The sequence below is a fragment of the Phasianus colchicus genome, chromosome 1, assembly GCF_987193195.1.
Source record: "Phasianus colchicus chromosome 1, bPhaCol1.hap1.1, whole genome shotgun sequence".
Taxonomy (NCBI): Eukaryota; Metazoa; Chordata; class Aves; order Galliformes; family Phasianidae; genus Phasianus; species Phasianus colchicus.
The window spans coordinates 36,763,558-36,784,445 of NC_143436.1; the positions used below are offsets into that span (position 1 = coordinate 36,763,558).

At 37.1% G+C, this 20,888-nt stretch overlaps 1 protein-coding gene across 1 annotated transcript in view; it reads right to left on the reverse strand.

Moving 5' to 3' along the window:
* PTPRR (protein tyrosine phosphatase receptor type R) overlaps positions 1-20,888 on the reverse strand; it is a 144,638-nt gene that overhangs the window by 106,249 nt on the left and 17,501 nt on the right. The window lies entirely within an intron of this gene.

Here is a 20,888-nt window from a genome sequence, read left to right on the forward strand (position 1 = left end):
ATATATCATGAACTGTATAAAAATATATGCTTTTATCCATATAGATAGATATAAATACAAACATCTATACATACAACTCGGGACAGAATAATTAGGCATGCTTTTGTGAGGGAGTCCTTGTGCTACTTGGAGAAAAATGTGTTGGAAAATCATAGGTATGATCTGTTTTGTAGAACAGTTTCAAAATGGATACCACTTAAGGATACCATATATACAGACATACGCATGTGTACAAGTGACAGAACACATAAAATATTAAACAGATTGTTCTGTAGGAGCCATCTCTTTTCTTTAGAATGCTGCGTCCTGTTTTTCATACATACCAACATTTCTAACTGTTCTATTCCATCTTGAAGTGACCGTGCTGTAAATCAGATTCACTCACACATGCTCAGTTGGAACTAGAAAGAAACTGCATGCTTTGAAGGCCTCAAATACATTTTGCACAACTGTAAGCTAGAGAAACCCTAAAGTAGAGAATGAGCTGAGTGAGGACTAGCTTTGATTCAAACCCTTTTTATCCACTTAAACAAGATAACACGACTTCTTATGTTTCCAAGGGAATATTTTTCTGCAGAAGATGGTTGGTTTTTTTTTTTTCTAATTGAATCAATTTTTAAGTTCTTTTATAGTGTTAGAACATTTGAAAGAGGATCACAGGATCATTAACAAAAATTTATTTCAAAAATAATGAGTGGTCCTGCCTTTTTTTTTTTTTTTTCCAGTCTCAAATATCTTTCCAGTGCAAACTTTTCATTCAAGAGAAATTGATCTGAATCATTCATGTGCATCTGCTCTGCAGAACAATTCCCTAGGTGCATGATCTGCCAGAGCACGCTCCTCAGGGGCAGCACACCAGTTATTGGTCACAACTGTAGTGCCCCATTATGTGCAAAACCTCAGGCTTCTACTGACCTTCTTTGCCCAGGTATTGCCACTGCAAGGAGGAGAGCTGACAACACAGCAGACAGAACAGGCAGTTCTTGTGAAAGGTGGAAAACTCCAGGAAGAGTTGGGAAACCTAGAACTTCACTGGTTTCTCCATCACAGACTCTGTGAGATTAACCATAATGTAAACTAAATTTTCTTCTAGCTTTTTTTCCTTATTTTTGTTTGAGAAAGTATACAGGGTCTAATACCTGAGGCACTGGCACAGGCTGCCTAGAGAAGCTGTGGATGTCCCTCCCATCCCTGGAGGTGTTCAAGGCCAAATTGGATGGAGACCTGGGCAACCTGAGTGGGTGGGTGGCAACCAGCCCTTGGCAGGGGGTTGGAACTGGGTGGATTTAAGGTCCTTTCCAATCCAAATCATGCTATAAGTCTATGATTCTAATATTTGAAAGTTCAATATATATGACAACATTTTATTCCCAATTTTTCTTCCTAAATGAAGCTTCATCCACAGACCGTGTCATCATTCAGGGGGGTTGGAGATTCATGATCCTTGAGGTCCCTTCCAACCCTGCCAATTCTGTGATTCTGTGTGATTCTGTGATCGCAACAAGTAAGGGACAATACAGCCATGCAAATGAAACCTGGAAAAGCCCCATGCCTGTCTGATGTAGCTGATGGAACTGGTGAATGGCAGACTTCACTGTTTGTGTCTGCAGCCTCTGAGAACTGCAGCTTGGTATCTTGCAATTTGGGGCTGTTTCTCATATCACAGCAAACAGCTCCTCAGCTTTTCCAAATCATGATCATTATCCACAAGAGTAAAGACCTGTCAGCCCAAGAAGAGCTGAATGACAGATTTTGTCTGACAGTTTTTCCATTAAAAAGTAACTTGGACTTTTTCTACAGAAAACAACATTTCAGTGTTTTTAATATGAAATTTACAAAGAAAAAAAGAAGGCAAATTTGACCTGATTCCATTTGAAATTCCTACATTTATTTAGTTTTGGAAAAGAATACTATGCTCCATCTTTCCCCCCCCCCTCTAATTCTTCATCCCCAACCCAAGTTCTTTGCCATAATCTGGAATAGATGAAATCATTTCCAGCTTGTAATTTACTTTAGTTTCCTTTCCAGTTTTCCTATTTTTCTCTTTGTGCTTTGTATCTATTTTTTACTGTTTTTTTTTTTCTTACTTAACTAAATTGCTTCAAGTTTTGAAGAATCACAGAATGCAAAATGTTGAATAAGAAGCAACATTGAAATAAACACAGGTACACCAAATTCCACTGAATTTCACCACAGCAAAAATGAAATTAAGAATAAATAATAAAATTTGGAAAGGTTTGAAAGCTAAGATAAAGGGAGTTTAAATCTAACAAACATATAATTTTCTATAAAATATCAAAGGTTTTGGACAATAGTGCAAGAAAAGCAATTCAGAGAATTTCCCTAATTAAAAATGACAATAATAAAGGAAATATATACTGGAGTTTAAAAGTCTGCCCATTTACCTTTATAATTAATTCCTCTGTGAGAGAATTTTTACAATTTATAATCACTACTGCTTACAGAATTTTTCTGGTTTAGGATGATTATCTGCAGTATCAACCACCAGCCTCTGCAAAAGGCTGAAAGACATAAAACAACATGAATGGAGTCTTACCAATTACCTCTTCCTCACAGCCTTCTCTTTTTCAAGAAAACATTTTGGAGATGATTTTTCTGAACTCAAGATGCTAAAGATGAAGAGGTTTCTTGCCTAGTTAGGATGGCAAGTAGTAAGCCTTGACCTCCCAGGTCTGGCTTGTTAGCTGTAGCAGCATTCAGTGCCGAACAGTCTGTCACTCCAGCAGCTTCAAACTGAGCACCATGCATTAATCATGAATTGTAAATTTTGACTGGCAGAACTGAAAAATTAATTTGTTAAAAGCAGATGGCAGCCTGTAATTTCATGCCTTGCTTTTGCCTTACCCACAACATCTGCATTCAGCACCTTTCACTCAAAATAAACATATCTGTAGTCTGATTTACAGGTTTACCAGTAACTCAACTAAACTGTTTTCCTTAAATTGTCACAGAAGGAAATGTAGATTTGTTTCTACAGGAAGCATATCTCTCCATGTCAGATTTCTTATGTTTATATTAGGTTTTTTGTAAGAGAGAGGCTCACAACAAATGACCCATTTCGTAAGGCAAAGCCATATCCATCTTACAGAAGGATCTGCCCATGATAACATACTGATGAGCCTTTGCTTAACTGCGGTGACAAGGAAGGCTTGAACTGTGTGCAGGAGCTTGGTATATACATTACTTTCAGAGGGAATTGTGATTTCCATTTAAAGTGTTACTGCTCAAGTAGGATATCCTGCATGTAGAATTTCTATACATCAGGTAATCTACAGGACCTAGCATTAAATAAATGAGTTTCCCAGAATTTTAAGGCAAACTTGGTGTGATGCTGCTCAAGTCTGAACACACTGAATTAATTTCTTTTACTGCAGTAAAAAGCAGCCTATGCTTTTAGCTGTGGAATAAGAATTATCAGATCCATATACTTGGATCAAATTTCTTGCTGAACCCAACCATGCCACATAAACCCTATGTAAACTGAAACTTTAAGAACCCAGAAATATGGGGAATTTAATCAATATCTTTTGTCCATGAAACTGTGGAGTACAGATTTTCCTTAATGCCAGTGTGAGAAAATTCACTTTGCAAGCACCTTTCAACACATATTTGTATGATGTTCTTCATTTTTAAGGCTTCTTTCTTTCTAAGGTTATTGCTGTTGTACTTGTGAAACTCACAAACTGATAATGAATGTATATTTGCAGTTGTCTCTGTGTGCAGCAAAATCTGTAATACTGTAACTGAACAAAGATGAAATTGAGGTAGATCAATTAGAAAATAATAGGCAAACACATGCAAAATATATTCATTTGTAATAAAATGACCTCTCCTCTTGAGTAGCTTATTGGACTTTATGCTCAAGCTCCCCAAACAGTTTCATTCCATCTCAAACATTTCCATGTTTAATACATTAGAGAATTAAAAATGAATTTTCCTCACAACCATGATCATTATTAAACCTATGCTATGTAGTATACATACATGACACAACAAATTCTACATCTTTTCTAAACAGAGGCCTTACTTTCCTAAGTATTCTATGATTTTTCAACTCAGAGGGTATTCAATAGCACTCTCGTGCAGAAGAATCACAAGAAATTCATGGTTTTGTGGTTAGGTGGGTGGTTGGGCTTGATGACCATGTAAGTGTCTTCTAAATTAAATGATTCAGTGGTCCCTTCTGTACATTGAATGTCTGCATGTTTCGCCTGGTGTGTGATGAGGTATTTGAGAAACAGGAACAAGTTAGCTACAATGGCTACTATGGCTACAGTGCTCCCAGTATCCGAGTTGGCTCATTTACAGCTACCTCTTCCATATGCCCTGACTTTTAACAGGGATAATGCTCAAACCAGCAAGTAGAAACTCAAAAGAAAGATATTTTAGAAACTGGAAATATGAATACGCTTGGCTACAAAGTCTAAGAGTATGCTAACATGAGTGCACCATAACAGATTTATGGTTGTAGTCAGAAGAAAGAAAAATGCATTAGGAAGCTGATCTGCTCCAAAGGATGCAGGCTCCTGGGCAGAGATCTAGACCTTTCAGAAGAAAATTCTTCTCCCAACCTCCTCCCCATAACCCCATAATCAAACAGGTCACCTGACGTGGCTGCAGTTATGCAAGTAAACTGCTGTTCTCTCACCTACTATTTCTTCAATATCACTTCTGCATCAGGTTTTTCGCCTCTATTTTTGTAGCAGAAAGGAGCATAGCCAAAAGGAAGAAGCTGAAATTGAAGTATGTGGGAGTTCAGCTTGAATGACTGCTACAAGATTAGACAGATGCATTTTTATTTTATTTCATGTTATTATGTGATATGGCAAGTCATACAAAGAAAAGCAATTAAAGAACCAGGAACATTTTGTTCATTTCAACTGCTCTGCTGAAGGAAAGGTTTTTTTCCTGGATCTTTGCCTTTTCGAATATATTACATCTATTTTGGACTGCAATCCAAGTGTTATGAGAAGTAACTAATATGTTAAGCCAGGAGTGTTGCCTTTTTCTTTGCATAAACACTCTTCAAGCAATGTTTTGCAAAACTTGCCACAAATCCTCTAAGTTCCCAGGATGCTATTTAATAGATTTAATGTTGTTTGTCACTGATGGAGCAAAGCCAAATGTAAACAGGTTAGCTCAGTGAAAATCAAGTCTAAATGTAAGTCCTCGAAAAAGGATTCATATCATGAATGCTATTAGCCCATGCTGGAAAACAGGACAAGATGAGAAGCAAAGACAGCTCTAGTTGTCCAAAGACTCTGACAGGGAGCTCTCAAGACAAGTCTGGTGTCACACAGACCAACAGCTAACAGAAAGGTGCTGTGGCACTACAGATATCCCAACAGCTATTCAAAACAAAAGCATACAGCTGTCCATACTCACTGAAATCTCAGAGCTTTGAGACGACATATCCATGGTTACATTCATAAGATGCAAAATGCAGCCTACAAGCAGGCAGTGCTCATGCAGGCCATTCTATATTCCTCATTCATCTGCTGCACTGCCATGTTTCACTTGGTGTTGGCCCGTAGCTTTGATTTCCAAATGTACATCGTATTAAGATCTGTCAAGGCAGAGATTGCCACTAAACTTGAGCCATTTCTTTTACCATTACACAGTACTATTTCTTCTGCAGCTGTTTATACAAAGCACATCCAGTCTGAGGAAGTGTCCACAGGATGGGACCTCTGGCTCTCTTCCCTCAGTAAGACATAGGCAAATCGATGCCCAAGTGTTTGTTTTGCCCTGGAGTCACAAATCAGATGAGGATAACTCTTGGGACAAAAACTTCTACAAAGCATGCCTAGAAAGCATGCATGGCATTTTTCACATGGCTACATGTTGTTATCCACAGAATAGCAGAAAAATATATAGGTATAGAGATACCTATAAGCACGAAAGAAGAGAGCATTAGAAATAATAAGAAATACATTATCCAAGATCTTTTTTTTCCCCTTTGTACAGGAACCATAATACTCAGAGTAGCTGAAGAGCTCTACATTTTTTCCAGTTTTGTTTTGACCTCACAGTATCAGATAGACTACTTTTAACTAAAAGTACATTGTTAATAGTTATTTAAAGCAATTCCTCTACTGCATATGTATTTTGTTCACTTTAAAAATCCATAGTCAATCCTGCTCTGCTGCTGTACCAGACTCAAACCAAGTGTTACACCCCATGTTGGTAAATGCAGTTCTAATAAGTCACAGGAGGAAGATCTTAACTCCTCTACAAAGAATGTTATGGAAGAAAAATTTATAAAAAAGTCTATTGCTAACCAAAACTTGTCCTTGTTTATAACATATACTCTTCAGAGAAGGTTAGCACAATTATTACTGTATTTTATAACTATCATCATTGCAGAGTTATCAGTGCTTAGACTGGTCTGTAAATTAAAATGTTGATCATTAGAAACACAAGATGCTATGAGTACTTCGAGTTAACAACAGAAAAGAGCAATCTATACATTTCTCTGTGGTAACTGCCTAACTGATATATCTATAAAACAGTTCCCCCTCATTGCAGCACTAGCAACATACTGCTAAAACAGAGCTAAGCCTCTGTTATTATATCTTTGCATATTTATGTAATTCCTTCTAGGTTTAAGCATAAAATCTACTTAAAAAATTACAAGTACTTACGTAATCAGAATTCATTACTGACTTTACAGTAAGTGGTGTATATTCCTACATTCAAATTAAGAAAGTTGTGTAAGAAATTTTGTTGTCTCTATCTCTTTTGCAGCCAGTGTCTTTCCCCAACACATGCAAGCAGATTAAGAAAGATGGCACTTTATGAGATTAAAGAGCTAGAGATAATCCAGGAAACTGCAAATAAAATAACAAGATTAAGTTATATAGTTAGCTCACTAGATTGAAGCAAATTTAGTTCACTCTGTTGGGCTAAAGTGAATAGAAAACATTTTATTTCCACTAAGCCTTCTTCCTGAAAGCTTCTTTATGTTAATATCATGGTATATCATGAATTGAAAAAATATATGTATATTTATGTCATGTATATGACATTTATGACACATGTATATGACAAAAAGCATTTAAAAACTTAATTACTTTTGCACTAGTTTATGGAATTGAAAATCTGGGTGGCATTTCCTACTCAGACTTGGAATAAACTTTCATTTCTTGTTTACTGGGCTATGGAAGTAAACATTTTGGGTTATTTTGTTTGATATATGCTCTTTAGAGGCAACAGTGCCTTGTGGAAACAGAATTTTTTCAAGCAAAAACCAAAAGAAAGCACTCAACCTGCCATGCAGTATGTCATCTTGAAGTACATAACATGAATATACATAAACACAAGATATATTCTCATATAATGAACATAAACTGTCCACTGATATCTTAATTTAGGAAATGCAAACCCTTAGCACACTCACCAGGACAAGGATGTCTGCTTTTCTCTAAGTGTTTTTTTTTTTCCCTCTCATTTGGTTAAGAAATTTGTTCTTTCTAACTCCCTTCCTGCTTCTCTTGGCTCCCACTGATTTCCCCTTAATCAAGCTTACAGTGCTTAGGCACCAGAAGGCAGTAATTGAGACAGGATTCCTACTGATAAATCAATCTATATATGTAGTATGAAAGTTACATAACTCCTAGCCAATCAGGAATGCCACATGCATATAATAAAAGTCAGAATCTCAAACACATTAAAAAACAACTGAATCTGTGTAATTTTGTCTATTGTAATTATCAGAAGGCACTAAATACTTACCTTGTTTTAATAGGAAAACCTGAGGCACCACTTTATTTTTTATAAGGCAGAAGATAACAGAAATGCCCATGAAAAATATATACCAACCCAAACCAGAAACCTTCAAGGCTCTCCATTTTGTAAAACTTTGTAATTCTGATTAAAAAGTAGCAGATTGGTTATAAAGCCATTGTTTAAACAAAACATTCTGATCAAGTAATATTTACATTGCCAAACAAGTTGCTGTGCCTCTGGAGTCACAAGTACACTTTAAAAAATTTAACTTCTGCCCACACTTTGGAATTATTGGGAATACATATAAGATGCACTCTTGTAAACATACATTCAGCAGCAGCATAACTCCATAAAACAGGGCTGTTCTTGAGAATAAATGAATGGTTCCCATTCAACAAATGATTTGCACATGTGTCTTGTTTAGAGGATACACAGGATATGGCTCTGTATACCTGTAGGTTGTCTGTTTGGTTTCTTGCAAGAATACCTCAGGCAAACTCTATGTGACAGCTCCCAAGACACCTCAGATCAGCTAGAATATGTCAGCACTTTGATCGCTTGGCTCTGTTGAGTGTCTATCTCAGGTCCTACTACCACTGTTAACCAGCACCACAAACGCCTTGTGCCCCTCCTGCAGGGTCCTACCCAAGAAGTCTTGTTTGATTCCTGCTGTCATCCAGATCCTTTTAGCAAAAAATATCAATGGCAGCTGATAGAGCTGTATGCACACAGCCTTTCCATTTTCTTTCAAATCTCTATGCATACAATGAATGCTTTGTACTCTAAAGGAGACCATATCAAGACAAAGGGCTGCTCCCTGCCCATGGATGTCCGTATCTAAGCATACCTGCTGTTGGCAGAGCTAGTCCTTGCTCTGAAAGGGGTTAGGATGCTGTGAATAGCCGGAGAAAAACATTTCAGAGGAGTCAGGAGGGATCAACTGCTCTTCTGGCAGCTTAGTCATCCCAGGAAAAAGGAGGGTTGGTTACTCTGCCTGTGTGGAAGCATCAATAAAAAGCCAGGTGGTGTCCTAGAACTGGCCAGGATGCTTAAGGGAGCTACTGACAGATCTGCTCAGCTTCCACTGAGGGTATGGTCAGGTATAAGTTGCCTACAAATCTGAGAGCAGTAGCCCAAGTGCTCAGCCTAGAAAAGATGCTGTACAGTCCTGTTGTAGCTCCTGGATACACATGGAAGGCTGACAGCCAAGCATTCAGCTGGAGAATGATGCATTGCAAGATAAGACGGCAGCTGATAGCAACTATACACTGGTATGAAAACAAGTACCATGACTGTAGTGTCTGCTTCACTATCTACCAAAGTTAAAAGAAATCTCCACAAAAGCCACATTCCTTTAACTCACGAGTTCCATCAGTTCTAGAAAGCTGGGATCTTTTGCAGATAGGTAAATAAGAGTGATTGAGAATATTTATGACAAATTATATTTACACTTACAAATTTATTTAAGTTACAAATATAAGAGAACAATGCTCATCACTAGCATGCAACGTATGGCAGACCATTTGCCAAGAGAAGGAAGCCCACAGTAAACTGAGATGGCAAGTAGAAACTTTCCAGCGAATTCCCATGATTTGTTTTCATAACTACAGCTCTCAAATACTGTTAATGTAATTGCCATTTGTTCATGATCTTATTATGCAGTGGTTAACAGAGACTTGGGAAATACATACACAGCGTGTAAATTGCCTTTAATAACAGCAATTAGACAGCTGAATGAGTATTGTCCATTACCACCTGTGAGTACAGGGACATCTGGTGGACAATACTATTATTTGATATTTTTTCTAGGTATCTTCAATGCATACATTTTCCCACTCAACTCCACGGGGTACAAATTTAATCTGGTCAATGGCCCACACTTAAAATATATATATATACATATATATATTTGTATCTGTATGCAAAGGAATATAAGTATTTTTTATTTTTAAGTGGTCTTTTACATGTACTTTACACTCAGTTAATTTTAAATGAATATCCATTTCAACTGAGATAACTTTTCACTGTTTTTCAGCAGACATTAATTTAGTTTCTTTTAGTCAGACTTCTGTGCTAAATGTGAAACTTTTTAAAGTGAAAGTATATTTTCTTGTATTATATTTCAATAAAAATAGCAAAGTTTAATCTGGGACCATGGAATGCTGGTAGAGCAAAGGAACCCTGTACCAAAGGAACAAGTCATCTCTTTTTTTTTTTTTTTTCCAAGTTAACAGAAGCAAACAGGTTTAGAAATACTCATAATGAACTACAACAGTTATTTGCCATGAAAAAATAAAACAAACAAACAACAAAAAATAGACCAAAATATCTGACTAAAAACAGAGTTAAGGGCAACTGCTCTTTTGTCACAATATATGCTGAGAAGATGCACATAACTGTTGAAGAAAAGGACTATATTTCCACTGTATTGTCAGAGATATGGTAACAGAAAAGGGCACAGGAGAAAAAGGGGTGTGCATACAGTGGAAGGAAAGACTATCAGGGAAGAAAAGAGAAGCATGGAGTAAGAAATATTTAAAAATGGAGAGGAAAAAGAAATAAGTAATGTAGTTTGAGGCTGCAAGTCTAAAGGAGAGGAGCAAAAGATAAATGATCAGAAAGAAAAGATCTGGGGGAAAGCATAATACTAAAGAAAAAGAGAGTAGAAATGCAGAATATGAGAATCAGAAAGTGCAAGAAAGGGCAGAGACAGCTGTGTGCTAAAGAACAAAGTGGAGCTCCAAGGAGAAAACCAGAGCTTCACTTTCTGCAGCTGTATGGAGGTATCATTAACAAAGTTGAACCTGCTACTTAAAGTACTTTTCCAAGTCTGAATTTATTATGAAAGATTTGGGGTGAGATTAGATATTTGCTGTGGCATAGCCTGGAACCCAAACACATGTCAAAAAAAGGGAAAGACAAGGGATGTATGAGATACAATTAAAGTATTTACATAACTTGCATACAGCAGTCAGAGAGGGGACAGATGAAAGAACAAAATCATCAGGGACTGCTTGAATGGACAGTGGTACAAATGTATTAAGAAACACAGACTAAATATGGTGGAAGTCAGACCTCCACTACATTCATTGCAAAAATGAAAGGATAAAAATGGGGAAGAGAATATTGCATGGTAAGCACTGAATGGTTAGCTATTACAGAAAAGGATAAAAAAGGAAGAATGTATAAAAACTTCTGCAGTATTCTTTTCAATCAGTGCTTCTGCATATGTTATGCACCTGATTAAATGGAAAGAAATATCAAGCTCATTGGATTCTCCTTCTTCTAAGTTTTAAATCAATTCACATCAGCAGTAGCATTGGTCCCAGTAAAAAATACAATTCAGGAGAGAATGAACAATACAGAAGCAATTTGGTGCAAGTTCAGCTGCAACTCTTGATTTTAACTAAATAATTCTTGGCCATTCACGGAGAATTTTAAACAGGCTTCTTTGGATAATACGTAATGTTTCCAAAGAGAGGACATTAGGGTATGCAAAAATGACTACAGTGAAATTTTATTCATTTCTTTCTGTTTACATAACCTGTCCGGTACTGATTCTGAACACCAAATTCTACCTCTCCATTTTACCAGATAATGCACATGGACTACATATGGTCTTATCTCTCTGTATAGATGTTACGGTCCTTATTTTCACTAGGTAGTGTTTTCTTCAGTTTTTTTCTTCAGCAAGGTTGCAGAACTTCCCTGCTAAATAGGTTGCGTGAAGAACACAGTGCACCCTTATCAGCATAATCTGCATTGAGTCAGTACACTGCCTTCTGATTTCATACAGGCTCTTTGCAAAAGAACAGGTAAAAACAGCTTCTTTCTCTAGCTCTCGTCATAGAATCATATAATAGAATTATAGAATGGCCTGGGTTGAAAAGGACCACAATGATCATCAAGTTTGAACCCCCTTGCTATGCGCAGGGTCAACAACCACCAGACCAGGCTGCCCAGAGCCACATCCAGCCTGGCCTTGAATGCCTCCAGGGATGGGGCATCCACAACCTCCTTGGGGAACCTGTTCCAGTGCAGCAACACCCTCTGGGTGAAAAACTTCCTCCTAATATCTAACCTAAACCTCCCCTTGTCTCAGTTTAAAACCATTCCCTTTTGTCTTATCCACCATCATCCCTAGAACTCCTCAAAATCGTGTGTCTTTTACTTCAGAGAAATCACTTATTGATGATGCTCTCACAAATAGCCAATCTGATGAAGACCTTAAGGAGATCTATTTACTTGAGAAAAAGCAATAGACTTGTGGTAAGAGCTTTATACTGGCTACAGGATACTTCTGCTCGAGTCCTTGATCTGTATATTCCTCAGAACAAAGAATTAACGCTTTGACCTTCACATGCCACATGATTAATTGAACAACTAGACTTCCAGACAAACCTTTTTTCTGCCACACCACAAACTCCACTCAGTGCAAATAATTAAATAAAAATTGATCTGGAAAGGAGAGCAAAGTATTTCAGTGTCTTAAAGAGACTTGCCCTTCTGGAAATCTCATGTATCAAAGGCAAGACCAACCTTAAGTACACTGAAAAGACTCCTTCCTGATCCTGTCTCAGGCCCACCAAAAAACTGAAATGAAGCTACAGAATGAACTGATTTGGGTCCTTTAATTAATTTCCTCCTTGTGAATCTTGGCTCTGACCAGGATGTGGCAAATGAAGTGCTTGAACCTGACCTTCCACTGTAGCTCTATTCCTTGATCTCTGGGATCTTGACCATTTTGTGATGCCATCCCATTTCCTCCTCACTTCCCAATTAAAGTAAATTAATCTTTTTACAACCTCTGAAATCAGTGAAAAGAAATATTACTTTCAGACAACTCTATCTTGTGGTTTTGATCTCAAAGTCTTAATTTCTGTGAGTCTTGATCTACCTTCTAAACAATTCAACTGTGTTATTGCTATCCTCTCCGTAACTAATAAGCTATTAGAGAACTGGTTGGCAGCTGATGTGATATCAAAGCAAAGGTATTTTTGTTTTGCACCAGTCTCAAAGCAATTTTGAAAGAATTTCAACAATTAGAGACAAGAGAAGGAAAAGAAAGCCGAAGATAGAGCTAGAGTAAGTCAGCCTCTAGGCAGAATAAAACTTAAGGAAGCAAAGATGTAGCTTATATGTTAAGATAGAAGAGCCAAGAAAACAAATTACTAAGTACCGGAGCCAAAGATTATAGTAAATGTCTTTCTATTACAAATGAAGAAACTATAATAGTAGTAGCATTGCCAAAAAAGCAAAGATCAATAGTGGTAAAGCAACGGGTGGAGGGAGTTCTGACAGCGTTAAGACAACAAAGGAAAGCTAGCAGCCTTTGCCAAACTTTATACAATGTTATTTGGCATAGTCAGGGATCACTGGAACAGGGAACACAGAAGAAATTAATGAAGCCACAGTGACTGGACAGACCTTTCATACAGCAGATATGTGTTTCTGAAGTATTTAATTTCTTCAGTGATTGATCAAAAGAGCTGAACGTACAGGATGCCAAAAGCTCTGAATTCTCCATTTAAAGTCTCTTACCTTTAATGAAAAGAATTTATAAGGTTGTGCTCAAAACAGATGAGGACTGGTCAACTGGCAGCCCATGAGTCAAAAAGGGCATGCAAAGAAATTTTGGCTAGCCTCTAGGAAAGCCTACAGCTGCAAGATTTTAAGCCAATTTTTCAGTTCACTGAAAATGGGAGAAAGTAAGTGAATTTGGTATGGGCCAAGAGAAAGTATTGCCAACGCTTGAACACACCTGGCTGACCAGCCAAACAAACTGGTAGCATTACAGGAGGAAATGTAAATTGCATGAAAATTAGAGAAAGGGTTCAACTATGTAGGACAGTCAGGAATGTATGAGTCTGGCCTAGAAATACATTTCCTGGCTTAGAAATACAGTCAGTGCTCAGTTGCCCTTGGGTTTCTGTTGAACAGCACACAAATATTGAGACACCAAAGCAATTCTTATGCAGGAGGATACCATAACTCAGAGCTAACAGTGTGACTTCAGTGTATTTTTTTGGTTAGAGATGGCCAGCTCTACACTGATGCTAGATTTTAGCTCGCAAAATCTGATAGAAATGGGCCTTATCCAGTACATTTACATCATGATCTTACTACTACATTATATCATTATATTTTTGCTTTATATTATCCTTTTTTCTTCCTTTACTCACAACATCACTTAGACGCTCACTTTTAATGGTGGAGAATTAATTATAAAAACATCTCCCTCTAACATCTGGACAGGAATAAATATGACCCCTGAAAATAAGCTGCCTATCTGCTTTTTGTCAGCATATGTACCACCACAACAAAGGTGTGCTGCTCATGCTGAATAATATTATATTTTAGAACTGTAAATACTGTAAATCTGGATATAAATTTTTCCCAATGTATTTTATTGAAACAACTCCAATCATTTTGGCGAAGACTTGTACATTTTTGGCAAAATAAGCTTGTAGATTAAGCCCCACGTTACTTTCAACATACATGTTGTGGCCTCATTTTACAATAGGGTGCTGCAGAATGTTCATTTTGGTCACCTTCTTAATGAGTTAGATTCCAGGAAGAAAACTATAAAAGGTGGTAAAAAGAGAGTTTATGTTAATATGTTTAAAAGACAAGAAAAGTAAAGAGGATAAAGGAAAAAGATATTTTCTGCAGCATCCCCTGATCTCCAATGGCACGAAGGACCATGCATAGAGTGAACGATGGTCCTCCAAATCTCTGCCTGTAAAAGCGGGAAGAAGCTCATTCACTGCTATTGTAACAATCACTGTCTTCTGTGGGTGTACCATGCAGCAGTTTGAAACATCTGTAATTCTTTGGGCTAGACAACATTTTATTCCATAACCACAATAGTGTCTCATCATATTTACTGAGCAAGTTAAAGTAGAACATGAATAATTTTCATTGTCCAAAAGACAAGAGTAATTAAAATAAAAACGACTGAAATAGCACAGTTCTGCAAGTATTTTTCATGTATCAGGCTCTAAGCCTTCTAAAATCAATTAATGCTTAAATGAAAGTTCTCTATTATCTGACTAACAAATTTAGTTTTTCTAATACCCAGCTACCCTGGCTTTCAATTAAGACTCAAAGAGCCATGAAGTGATGAGAAAGAACATCATAAATGATTTATGGATGTCCTACTTTTGTGTACGGTACATTTATTATTCTACTTAATGTATCCATATGGTTTTCTAATTCATTCATTACTGAAAGCCTCACATGACAGTTATTTCATTAAAGGTTATATCCATTTTCAGTCAGTTTCTTAGGAAGCACATTTAAAAATTAAGACAATTAAAAATTCAAAAAATTGAATTTTTTATTTAGTGTATGGAATTCAAAGTATCTATCTATTTAACTACTGTCCCATTACCCATTTCTAGACAGATCAGTTGTTGACTTTTTTTTTTTCCCCAGATAAGCCATCAATTGCTTTCTTGCTATTTCATGATCTGAGTGGTCTTTTAAATTCATGGCTAACGTTACCCTATTATTCCAATTCCAGTCAAGAATCTCTGGTTCCAATCACTAAACTACAAATACTGCTCCAAAAGTAATGCCTCCTACTTTATTATACTGGCCCTTGACATCAGAGGCAGATGGTGGTGGTACGGCAGTGGAGGTTGAACCTTCCCACCAATATTCCATTACATGAATAGGAGGAGTTACTTTCAGAGTGACCTATATATGTATACAGTATGTAAAAAATGTGTTCCCATAGCTAATAATCACCTTCCATCCTCCCAGACCAGCCATCCTCTAAGAAAGAACTTCTGCCAGAGCTGATTTAGAAATCCTTCAAATGGTTTTTGTCTTAGTAGGCTATGGACAAAGGGGACAAAGGGGAGAGGTCTTTAACTACTGTTGCTAGTTTAAACACAGTCAAAGAAAAGGAGTATTTTTTTAATTTTCAGGTTAATTTCTGTTGCCTATATATGCATCCAATGGGGCTAATTTGGCAGAGCCACAACATCTGCTGCACCAGTCCAGAGAATGTCTATTTGGGATATGGGATTTATGGGATCTCTGTTTCATGCTTATTTTTCAGCATCACCTTAACACACCAAAGATCATTTTGATAGTGTTAGCTTTATTTTGCCCACAGAACGAAAATGCTTTAAAAGAACATAAAGGTATTTAATGTCATCCTTCCTAGCTCCAAACGTCTACATTTTAATACTCCACTATTATAAAACTGCATGGTATGGTAAAGAAATGAAACTTTTATCATTTTTTTAATAAGAAATTGAAATATTGTATTTGTTTATAAGTATTACCCTCCAGAACTTTGTTCTTAATTAGACAATACGTTATGTGATGCTTGAAGTAAGCATATCAACAGTTTGGCTAAATAATGCAGAAAGATATAATTGTTGCCAGAATATCACATGATTATAAAGTGGTCTTTATTTATTTGTGTTTTCAAAAAATCCCCAATGTTACTAGTACAGTTATTACCAGAAATAAATATAACCTCTTATTCTAAAGCCATCTATAGGTAAAGGGACAAAACAAAACAAAACAAAACAAAACAAAAAAAATTAGCCTTAATCAATGACACAGTGTAAATCAAGTCAAATTGACCTTAGCATACTGTAAATGCAAAAATCCTGATTATATTACCATTGATTTTCATACTGCAGTTTATTACACAATGACGATTCCCAGAGAATGAATATCCTCAGCCAGATCCATACAAAGCAGACATTCCATTTTTATTCTACAACAACTAATACAGGCTGAAATGTAAGTCTGTTTCAATTCATGTTTAAATAAGCATAGATGTAACAGAAGCTGTCAACCACTATTCATCATGATTATATTAGCAGTTCTATTAGATGTACACCAACAACACTTCTCATAGCACTTCTGCCACAGATTCGATACCAACCACCTTGTCCACTCAATGTATTTTCCACTAGTTTAATGTGCTGCAGAGCCAAATAAGAATTAGCTTCATTACAGAATGTCAGTCATGACTGACCTTCAAAGGCAGGTCAGCAAAACATTACTAAAATGCTTTTAGCAACAACGAAGACAGACAAAGACTTTGTACCACTCTGCTTACCTCCCTGGGTAATCCCCCTTTCCATGGCAGTTTTGATACTGGAGGGACTGAAAAACCATCACTCAGATGACAGTTATCTGATGATTTTCAAATTCCAATATCCTCCTAGTCTCTGCACTTCATTTCAGAATTCAATATTTTTTTCGTCAGAGAGAGGCTGAAGGACAGCAATATTTGATCTGTGTGGTTTTTCGGCGAGTGTGTTCAAAAGAACATCTTCAGCTCCTAAAGAACTGTTTCTCTGATTCAGTACATCACCATGTTTTAATCATATAATATATTCATGTAGTGATGATAAAAATGCATATATTTTTAGAAAGCTGTTTTTGAAAGGCTTAACTTTTAAGAGGTTACACACAAAACCGCATTATGAAGAATCTATTGAGGAACTTTTGAGAAGCTGTCACTTTCCTTAACGACATCAGAAGTGAAGAACCAAAAAGATCACTCCAGAGGCTGAATTGCCAGATCCAACAAAACACTGACTGAGAAGGAAACACACGCTCCTTGCTGTCTTTTTATCTGAGTGCCCTTTATCTGCCTTTTAAATGTTACTGTAGGGAAATCTGGCTCTCCACAAAGATAGTTCTCCCAGGGCTCTGACAGAATTTAAAATTAAATAAATAAATAAATGTAAAAAGTGTGCTTCTTCAGCCTTTAGTCCTAAACACATCAACACAACACACAGATTTATTGCAGTGAGTTGCCAAAATATTTATTTGTTAATGGGTGGATCTCACGATCCCAGCAAAGTCATTTGGTTCATGTCCAAATTTGCATATCAGGCCCCTGTGAATCCAGTGATGGCAGCTGGAATGGTGTGTGCCAGGAAAACTCTTCCTTTCCTTAGCCATATTTAGGTAGTAACAGGATTCAGCTCATCATAAAAGGAAAACAGAAAACTGAACACAAATCACAGCAATCTCCCAGATTGCTGACATGCAAGCCTGTCCGTAGTGCTGGGCAGAACGAAGTCAGAATATTTCCAGTCACGAAGGGGTGCATGACCAACTCAGAAGCTGAAAGGCTGCAACACCCAAGATGCAGCCACTGCATTGTTATAAAGGAGCCAAACAATGGGCAGGGAAGGAAAATCCACTGCAGTCTAAATCTAAGTCTTTTCTCCTGGAAGTCAGTACAGCATGGTGCAGAAATTGCTCAGAAGAATATTCAAACAGAGAAATAAATGGGACCATATAATAAGGAGGCAGCAGGGGACTGTTTGCTTTTATTTTTTTCCCCTCTATTTCAAGGACTAAATAAAAACACATTAAAAAATTGTATTGGATCAGCCTAAGATCAACACAACTTTGAATTTTCAGGTAGCTTTTTTTTGTTTGACTTCTTTTAAGTCAAAGAAATGTGATTGTGAAACAAGGGCTACTCTGCACCCCTTTGTTCAGGAATGACTCAGATTCAGTTCTCCCTTTATGCTCTTTAAAGCAAAGCTTTGAGCCAGGCCTTTCAAACCTGAGCGTGCAGACTTTTTCTCATATCTGAGTTCCCCCACATTTTTGAGACATTTTGGAAATGCTTAAACAAAGGCGAGGATCTTTGATTTGGCTGCAACTGCTGCTGAATTCAATCCAATTTCATGAAAAATCTCTGTTTTGCCAAAAAGTATTTTATCAATTCAAAAGTTTTCCTGGAGGAAAAAAATTGGAAAAAATAAAAAAAGACAAAAAAAGAAAAACATAAGCAGATCCCTTTCTCCTATTAAGAATCTACTTAATAGTTGAGACTGGCTGATTATGATAACATGCAGCTGAAAGAAATATCAACAGTTGACACTTACCTTATCTTTTTCCTACAGATGAATTATGCAATATTAACTGCTAAGGAAGGTCTAACATTGAGTTTAAAAGCATAAAACATGTCTGCTTCTAAAATCCAGTTTCCATTTAAACTGTGCAGCTCACAAAGAAAATGAAATGACTTCAAGAAACATTTTCCCTTCACTGAAAAATGATGGGAAATGAAAACCTTGTGATCAAAGAGGATCTGAGTGATTTATGAAAGACATGACTAGCTTTTGTTCAAGTTTAGCATCTCACTGTATGATACAGAAAATAACCCTGAAGTTGCCAGCAGTAAGTTAATCAATTAAAGCACTGAGTTGCTGAATAGTCCACTAACATTCCATTAACATTTTGCCAGCTGGATGACAAAAAAATGCCTTAAGGAAGCTTTAGTGCAAGTTACAACATAATGCAATCTTTCCTGTTTTCCACAAAGATGACAGCAAACACAATACCACGATAATGGTTCAGCATGCAATTATCCCTGCTGAAGTGCACAGAAGGAAGCAGAAAGCAAATGAGGCCAACTAATGCAAACTCTCTAGATTTCCTTGTGCAAACAAAATCCAGAATGACAGAGCTGCAGGCTACTAGGTCTATTTGAAAGGGTTGCTGCAGATATGTTGAGCCTAGTGTAATTACTTAGGAAAAGACTAAGATAACAGTGTCCATTCATCTTTAATCAGAAGGTGGACTTTAGTTCAGAAGCCAGATACTGTGAAGATCTGGTCATGATGTAAAGGGACACAACAAGAATTATAACTAAGGGTACTGACTGACATTACTCACTGTTGTAATGTGTGACTAATTTTTAGAGGTTGTTAGCAATTCAGCACTGTAACTATAATAAGATCTTAAATCTTCACTGTTGATCAGCACAGCATTTGTCTGCTGTTGTTTGAAGTATCAGACAAATATATGACCTGGAAACACAGAAGCACCATTTGATAAGATTTGGAGATCTTACTTTGCAGAGAGCTCCTCTGAGAACTTACTGCAGATACACAATCTTTTACTCATGTTCCCTCTGCCTGGCCCAATGCCAATCTCCATCTTGGGCTAGCTATAACAGGCCTCAGTGGCAAAAAGTGACATTTGACTTTCTTGTTATGCTCCATAAACTGCTGGCTTGGCTGCTTGTCCTAGTACTGGTTGACCAGATAGTTTAAAGACTAGTTGATCTACTGACTGATAACAAATTTATGCTTTACTCTTACCCTATTTTGTAGCTTATTATTGTTTCAAGAGTGTTTTGACCACTTTTTCGTAGGGCCTTCAAAGGAGTGAATTTAGGGTACTTGTACTGAAGAAGAAAAGCAGGGCATATCGCTCCCCGAGTCACAGCACCGAGCTCCCCATGATCTCTCTGTGCACCAGAAGGTGTGCAGACATAATGGCCACAAGTTATGCCAGTAGAGGTTTAGGTTGAATATTAGGAAAAAATTATTTTCAGAAAGAGTGGTGAGGCATTGGCACAGGCTTCCCAGGGAGGTGGTGGAGTCACTGTCCCTGGAGGTGCTTGAGAAAGTGAAGATGTGGCACTGATGGACATGGTTTAGTTGGTACGGTGATGGTGGGTTGATGGTTAGTTAGACTAGATGATCTTAGTGTTTTTTTCCAATCTTAATGATTCTATGATTCTAAAGTAAATTACTTTTGGAGTTTGACAGTCAAGACTGAGTCCCTATGTTCACACACAAAGCAGCTCTTCAGTCACTTACATTCTGACAATATAGTACAGCTAGTATAATTGCATCTAAGTGTAGAGAGAACTACACATACACATAGATATCCAAATCTATCCCAGTGAAAATGACACTGCCATACTGTGTGTAATAGGAAGATAAAATTAACATTTTTAATAACTTCCTAACTAACTGTAGTTAGTCGGTCACGCAGCATAGCATGTCACACAACACATGATGGAAGGCAGACAGCTCGTGAGCAACAGTAATACAACACTTGTTTTCAGAAACTGTTCCATAATAAGAACATCTCCAGACATCACTTATTCCTCTCTCCTCTTGTGCCCCAAACTCCCCAAATTAAGATTTACTTCTGGTTTGTAGTCTCCTAAAAACATAAAAATGTACCTACAGGATAAATAGTTTGGGGCTAAAAATGACTGGAAGGACTGAATGACCCCATTTTTTTTTGTCAAGTTCTGCTAGAGTTCTTCTTGTGACATTCCAAAAAAGCCAGTGATAAGAAAAAAGGACATTTTATGGTATGGTTCCCTTTGACCGATCTTC